Below are 7,678 nucleotides of genomic sequence, written 5' to 3' on the forward strand. Positions count from 1 at the left end.
GTATCACAAGAAAAGTAAAACTAAGAGATACCACACTTTTTTCTTGCACAATTAAACAGGGCATTCTAAGCCAGTGTTCCTTTATGTGGAAAACAGAAAACTGCTTCAACATTTTTTTAATCAAACAAGTAGAATCCATGGGGCCAGCCGGCTTATCTCCCTCCATATTGCTTTCTTCTTCTGTTTTGATGAATGAATCGACGCCAGGCCTCCTCTGCCTCCTGTCTGCTGCCCGTCCAGCTTCACATGTCCACGTGGGTGTGCGCTGCGTGTTGGTCCGCGTGACGTAAAAATCGTCCTGAATTCCTGTGGGGATATTGTTGGACGGTGGAAGGAATACTTTGAGGACCTCCTCAATCCCGTCGCCACGTCTTCCGTGGAGGAAGCAGAGGCTGAGGTCTCAGAGGTGGACTCGTCCATCACCCAAGCTGAAGTCACTGAGGTGGTTGGCAAGCTCCTCGGTGGCAAGGCACCGGGGGTGGACGAGATTCGGCCTGAGTACCTTAAGTCTCTGGATGTGCAGGGACTGTCTTGGTTGACACGTCTCTGCAACATCGCGTGGCTGTCAGGGATGGTGCCTCTGGATTGGCAGACCGGGGTGGTGGTCCCCCTGTTTAAAAAGGGGGACCAGAGGGTGTGCTCCAACTATAGGGGGATTACACTCCTCAGCCTCCCCGGGAAAGTCTATTCCAGGGTACTGGAGAGGAGGATCCGACCGATAGTCGAACCTCGGATCCAGGAGGAACAATGCGGTTTTCGTCCTGGCCGTGGAACAGTGGACCAGCTCTATACCCTCCATAGGGTGCTCGAGGGTTCGTGGGAGTTTGCCCAACCAGTCCACATGTGTTTTGTGGATTTGGAGAAGGCATTCGACCGTGTCCCTCGTGGTGTCTTGTGGGGGGTGCTCCGGGAATACGGAGTCCGGGGCCCCTTGTTAAGGGCCGTCCGGTCTTTGTATGACCGGAGTAGGAGTCTGGTCCGCATTGTCGGCAGTAAGTCGGACCTGTTCCCGGTGCATGTTGGACTCCGGCAGGGCTGCCCTTTGTCACCGGTTCTGTTCATAATCTTCATGGACAGAATTTCTAGGTGCAGCCAGGGGCCGGAGGGGGTCCGGCTCGGGAACCACAGGATTTCATCTCTGCTTTTTGCAGATGATGTTGTCCTGTTGGCTTCATCGAACCCGGACCTACAGCATGCACTGGGGCGGTTCACAGCCGAGTGTGAAGCGGCAGGGATGAGGATCAGCACCTCCAAATCCGAGGCCATGGTCCTCGACCGGAGGAAGGTGGCTTGCCCCCTCCAGGTTGGTGGAGAGACCCTAGCCCAAGTGGAGGAGTTCAAGTATCTTGGGGTCTTGTTCACGAGTGGGGGACGGATGGAGCGTGAGATTGACAGGCGGATCGGTGCAGCGGCTGCAGTGATGCAGTCGTTGTATCGGTCCGTCGTGGTGAAGAAGGAGCTGAGCCGAAAGGCGAAGCTCTCGATTTACCAGTCAATCTACGTTCCCACCCTCACCTATGGTCATGAGCTTTGGGTCATGACCGAAAGGACAAGATCCCGGATACAAGCGGCCGAAATGAGCTTCCTCCGTAGGGTGGCTGGGCGCTCCCTTAGAGATAGGGTGAGGAGCTCAGTCACCAGGGAGGAGCTCGGAGTAGAGCCGCTACTCCTCCACATCGAGAGGAACCAGCTGAGGTGGCTCGGACATCTGTTTAGGATGCCTCCTGGACGCCTCCCTAGGGAGGTGTTCCGGGCATGTCCCACTGGGAGGAGACCCCGGGGAAGACCCAGGACACGCTGGAGAGACTATGTCTCTCGGCTGGCCTGGGAACGCCTTGGGATCCTCCCAGAGGAGCTGGAGGAAGTGTCTGGGGACAGGGAAGTCTGGGCATCTCTGCTGAGACTGCTGCCCCTGCGACCCGGCCCCGGATAAGCGGTAGAAAATGGATGGATGGATGGAATTCCTGTCCGCTAGGGTCCACGGAACGATCCGCGGACGTCCGCGCAGCAGACAAAACATGACGGTAAAAGTGAAAGTAGACGGAGCTACAGCCTGATGGCTCCACTTAAAGACACGGAAAGGGTGAAAAACAGAGCAGACTCTGTCTGGAGGGAGGAGAAGGTCTGCACACAGAAGCGAAACTAACTAATCGCTCCGGCGCCGCCCTCGCAATTCAGAAACAGAAAAAAAGGCTAAATAAACTGTAATACTTGATGATAATGTACTGACGGTGTATGTGCTTAATTTTCTCTAAATAAGCCGTAATAAAGGAGCAGATAAACAGTCTGTAGTGCCGGAAAAGCTTCTCAATCAGTAGAGGCTGAGGTGAGGCTTCTTCTTCTTCGGTTGCTGGCAGCTTGCAGGCAGCTTGCATTCCACGCGGGTGCACTACCGCCACCCGCTGGTAGAGGTGAGGCTTGTCATGATGCGCATGCGTTAAACTGCGTTAAAAATTTTAACGAGATTGATTACATAAATTAACGCAATCAACCCGTTATTTTTGACAGCCCTAGTTTTTAGCTTTGTTTGTCTTGATTTCAGAAAACTGAAAAATAGCCAGATGATCTGACAAATCAAGATGCAATACACCAGATTTCATACAACCAGTCAGAGAGTTTGAGAGGATGTTGTCGATAAGAGTTGCTGATGTCTCTTTAACTCGTGTTGCTTTATGAATAAGAGGGAAAAAAATAATTATAATACAAAACATCAAGGTAGTCCTCAACAAGGGTATCTGACTTGTGTTTAAGGAGATTTAAGTTAAAGTCACCTAAGATAAAACAATATTTATTCTCACTGTTAACACGGTCAAGTAAACAAAGCAAACCTTCATTAAAGTCTTTGATGACAGAATCTGGAGGGCGGTATATTGCTCCAACAATAATACTCTTTCCACCAGTGACAGGAAGTTCAACAAAAATAGACTCAACGTCGGACATGTCTGTTCTCAGAGAAAGATCATGTCTTATTTTGAAATCATAATCAGAATGAATAAACAGAGAAACTCCCCCTCTAATTATGTTTTCTCTTACATAATGACTGAATTGTAATTTTGAAGTTTAAATGCTTCTTTAGAGTCTTCTGTAAGCCATGTTTCCATTAGGGCTAACTGAAAAATCACGCTTAAAGCTAGGGTTGGCGATTTGAATGAGATACATTTTTTTAAATACTGGTTAAAATGATCTTTATGACCCGATGGGAAGCAATTCATAGCGTGTTCTTAAAGTAGCTTGGAAAATATCCACGATCTACAGCAGAAGTAAAACGGGAAAAACAGCAACCAATAGTCTTGAGGGAACACCTTTTTTTAAACCAATCAAATCCCTTCGCCGTTCGACCTGCCCCCTGCGCGTACATGTCAATGGCGTGCACTGACCCTGGTTCAGTGCGCGCGTAGAAGGACAGAGCGTCGTTGCACAATGGCGGAGAAGAATGTTTGGGGCTTTACTTACCGTTCAATGCGCCATAACTTGGCGTAGTGGAAATAAAGAAAAACGAAGAAACGAAGCGCTGAGGACAGGTTACGCCAGGAACGCACTGGCCGCAGAAGTGCCGTGCGCGCCGCGAACGTTTCCGCATCTCCTCGTCTCTGCTCCCAACGGGAGCTCCTCCAATGGGGTGGGAGCTAGGCGGAGCTAGCTAGGCGGAGCCTTGGGGAGATGCTACATGCTGACGCTAGTTTTCCAAGATCGCCAACTCTAGCTTTAAAGGGGCTGTATCATGCAAAATTCACTTTTTGTATGTTTTAACCTTGTTATATAGTTATGTACTCACCAAAAACACCCCCAAAGCATTTTTTTCCTTTGTGCCTGCGTATTTGAGCTTTCCCCCTGTTTGTGCTGCTCAGAGAGGCAGCCCCTCCCGCACCCATGAAAACTCTCTGTTTTCCCACGTTCACATCACACTGTGAAGATGGCTCCCCTGAGCCCCCCTCCCGCAGGCCCTCGGCAATCAGCGTTGCCGCTTTTTTCTAACTCTGATTACGGAGATAAACTTTAACCATCGTCTGAAAGCAACAATCAAGCAAGAGCAAGAGTCTGGAGGGTCTGGAGGGTCTGCGCTTGGTGAGTTTCTAACAGGAAAAGACGTTTTTGCATGTAGAGAAGCTAGAGCTAAAGAGCTAAAGCTAGCTAGCTTATTTGTTTTGAAGCTCTGATTGGTTGAAGTAGCTGTCAGTCAAAGTCCACAGGGGGAGAGGTGGGATTTTCAGTGAAACAGAGCATTTTCTCTTCTGGGTTTGAGAATTAGCCCCAGAAAATCTTTTATTTCACACAAAATGACTTTTCCTTCGCGCCAAAAATAAACTATTACTATGTTAATGCCATTCCTAGGGTTTGGACAAGCTAAAAAAGCAGGATACAGCCATAGAACATAACTCATTGAACTGAGATTCAACATAATAATTACAGAGGTTACAAATGTCAAATGTGTAAAAACAGTTTTGATCTGGGTCAACATCACCATTGTAGGCATCAAACTTAGGACCAACAAAGGGCTTGAAAGTCTGATCTTCCAAGGCGATGTTGCAGTCAGCTGAGTTAGAGTCCATGGGTTCAGGGTCTAGGACTAAAACAGCTTCATCCATTGTTTTGAATTCAGAACTAGTAAGGCTTTAATCTTGACAAAACAAAAACAACACATAAATCAAACTCAGCCTCATGTTGAACCTGCACTTCCGCCTTTGGGCTTTGTGATCAGCTTGTCAAACCTTAGGGTGGCTATGTCACCTCTCTCATGGGCAGCCTTTAGCTCTGGGAGGAGATCTCTCCTCTTTTTCTGGACAACGTCTGAAAAGTCCTCATTAATGTAGACGTTTGAGCCTTTAAGCTTGTTTGCACATGATTTAATGGTCTGCTTGTCTTTGAACCTCAAAAGTTTGACAATCATTGGTCTGGGCCTTTTAGCCTCTTTGTATGTACCAACTCTGTGGGCACGCTCAGTTTCAGTGTTTTTGGTGTCCAAGCCCATGTTCCTCTGAAGCACAGCTCTGACTTTCCTTTCTGACTCATCCCAGTTTTCACCCTTTTCATCTGGGATTCCGTCCACCAGGATATTGTTTCTCCTGGTCTGGTTCTCAATGTAATCCAGTTTCTCAAAACAGTCTAGTGAAGGAATCCTAGCCAGGTCCCCCTCTACTTTCTTGATGGCAATGTCAAGTTGTTTTATTTTTGCTACTGTTGTTTTGTGCTCTTTGGGCATCTCGTCCACACCTGCATGGGTAAATTCCAAACTGGATTTTACCCCCTGCAGATCTCTGATTACATCATCCATTCTTTTGTTTCCACTCTCAATCATTATTTGCACACAACATTTAAAGTTTTCCTGTTGCTGCTGTAACATTTCTTTGTAAAACTCCTTTTGTTGTTCAAGTAGCTGGGAGACCACACTCATTGTTAGAGGTGCCTCTTCCTCTGGTACTGAGAGGCCTTTAGCACCTGTGGGAGGCATGATATGATTAGATATCTTACCACAATGTATCAGTCACAATACACCTTCTGGATACAAGCTGCTGCTACCTGGTGGTCCGGTGGCGAGTTGCTGCTGCTGCTGCCTGGTGGTAGCTGGTGGCCCAGTGGCTAGCTGCTGCTGCCTGGTGGTAGCTGATGGCCCGGTGGCTAGCTGCTGCTGCTGCTGCCTGGTGGTAGCTGGTAGCCTGGTGGCTAGCTGCTCGGCTCCGTGTCCTCGGCCTGTGTGCTAGCCTGTTAGCACACAGGCCCACACACTCAGGGGGCAGAGGCTCGAGGGCCTGGGCCTGGGCTGGTGAGTAGGCCACAGCAGGGCTTGGGCCTGGTGGATGGGCTGTAGCAGGGCCTGGATCTGAGACTGGTGGGTGGGTGGATGGATGGCTGAGTCTGGGCCTGGGCCTGGTAGCTAGAGCAGGACTTTTGCAATACCTGCTAGCCAGGCCTAATGCCAATCCAATATATATCACGGTTAAGGTTTTCAATCCACTACCACAATATATCCAAAGAGCCTTGGAAAAAAGTGTCCAACAGTATATTCCAAAATCCCACTGAAAACAGATAGAAATATTTAGGAAAAAACACTGAGAACAGACAGAGACGAGTGGTGTGCTGCCATCTTGCTGTCAGGAAGGGGAGGAGTGGCATTCCTTGTGGGTCAAGGAATGCTCTGGAACTATTTCAACGTCTCTTGTTTGAGTTAAAATCAATTTTGCTAGAATGCTTTCTAAATCTTCCCCCTCGGCCCTGCGCTGTGAGAACAGGAGGTTCAAAATACCTCAAATTATCATGGAATACAATGGGAGATGTGTCCTGGCTGATTCGGAGGCCTTGCTTTGGAAGAGCCATTTCACCCCCAAATATAATTTCTTGACCAAAAATGAGTCACTCTTTACATTTTCAGAATATTCTGCAGAGGCTTCTGCTTTCTCTGTCAGCTTAGCTGTGACTGACTTGGACCTGGGTGTCTTATTTTTGCGGTTATTCTCTTTGAACTTTTCACAGTTGAGATGCCTGGAGTGGGCAAAATGTTTAATTCAAGGAGAATCCAGATGTTGTTGGATGTCCATTTATGTTCTAACTCCAACTCTCTGAGTTTTTTTTTTTTCTGGCTTTAATTGCTGTTTCAATCTATCTTTTTTCAATCTGGATTTTATTTTGATTATTTTCCCTCTTATAACTGTTTTTCCTCCCTCCCACAGAGTTGGTGGTGAGACCTTCCATTGTCATTTATTTGAAAGTTTTCCTGAAATGTTGCTTTAATTCTTCAGGAACCTTCTCCTGAAACAGGATGGACACACTGAGTCTCCAGGACTTAAAGAAGGATTCCTGCCTTGCTCAAGAGACGTGTGATACTGATGTTAATAATTAACAATGAGAATGTGATTATTGATTAAAGCGCTTTAGGGGAAAAGACTTGAAATGCATTGACTGCATGAAGTGAACAGAACAGAGTGACATTATTGATGATATGAAGGTTCACAGACGTTCCAGACAGATGAAGATGTTCCTCTCTCAGCAGCTCTGGTCCCTGTTTCAGCGTTCTCAGCAGGACTGACTGTGAGTCCCAGCAGATCTCAGTTCCTTCAAGGAGACTCAGTGTCTCTGAGCTGTGAGGAGGACGGATGGACAGTTTGGAGGAAGACCAGCAGGAGACAGAGGAGTTCATGTGGAGACGGGTGGGGAAACCCAACTGGTTCCTCCTGTAGAATCAGTCACATGACGACAAGAGGCAGTGGAGTTTACTGGTGTGAGTCCAGAGAGGGAGCAGCTGGAATCAGCATCAACATCACTGTAGCTGGTAAGAGAGTCTGTCTCTGTCTCTGTCTGTCTCTCTGTCTCTCTCAGATGCTGGACTCTGCTCTCTGTGTCCAGATACAGTGGTCCTCCAGGGTCCAGTCCTCCCTGTGATGGAGGGACAGGACGTCACTCTGGGTTGTAGAACCAGCGCTCCCTCCACCCTCTCAGCTGAGTTCTTTAAAGACGGCGTCTCCATCGGGACCGAGTCCACAGGTCACATGACCCTCCGCCATGTTTCCCGCTCTGCTGAAGGCCTCTACAGGTGTAGCTTCAGAGGTGTTGGAGAGTCTCCACCCAGCTGGATCTCTGTCTCAGGTGAGGAGGACGAACCTGCTGCAGGTCTGCTGCTGAGAACCTCCTTCAACTGAGACTGATTTCAGGGAACCTCAAGACAGATCCTCCTCCTGGTTCCTCC

Source organism: Salarias fasciatus, chromosome 3 (assembly GCF_902148845.1).
Source record: "Salarias fasciatus chromosome 3, fSalaFa1.1, whole genome shotgun sequence".
Lineage (NCBI taxonomy): Eukaryota > Metazoa > Chordata > Actinopteri > Blenniiformes > Blenniidae > Salarias > Salarias fasciatus.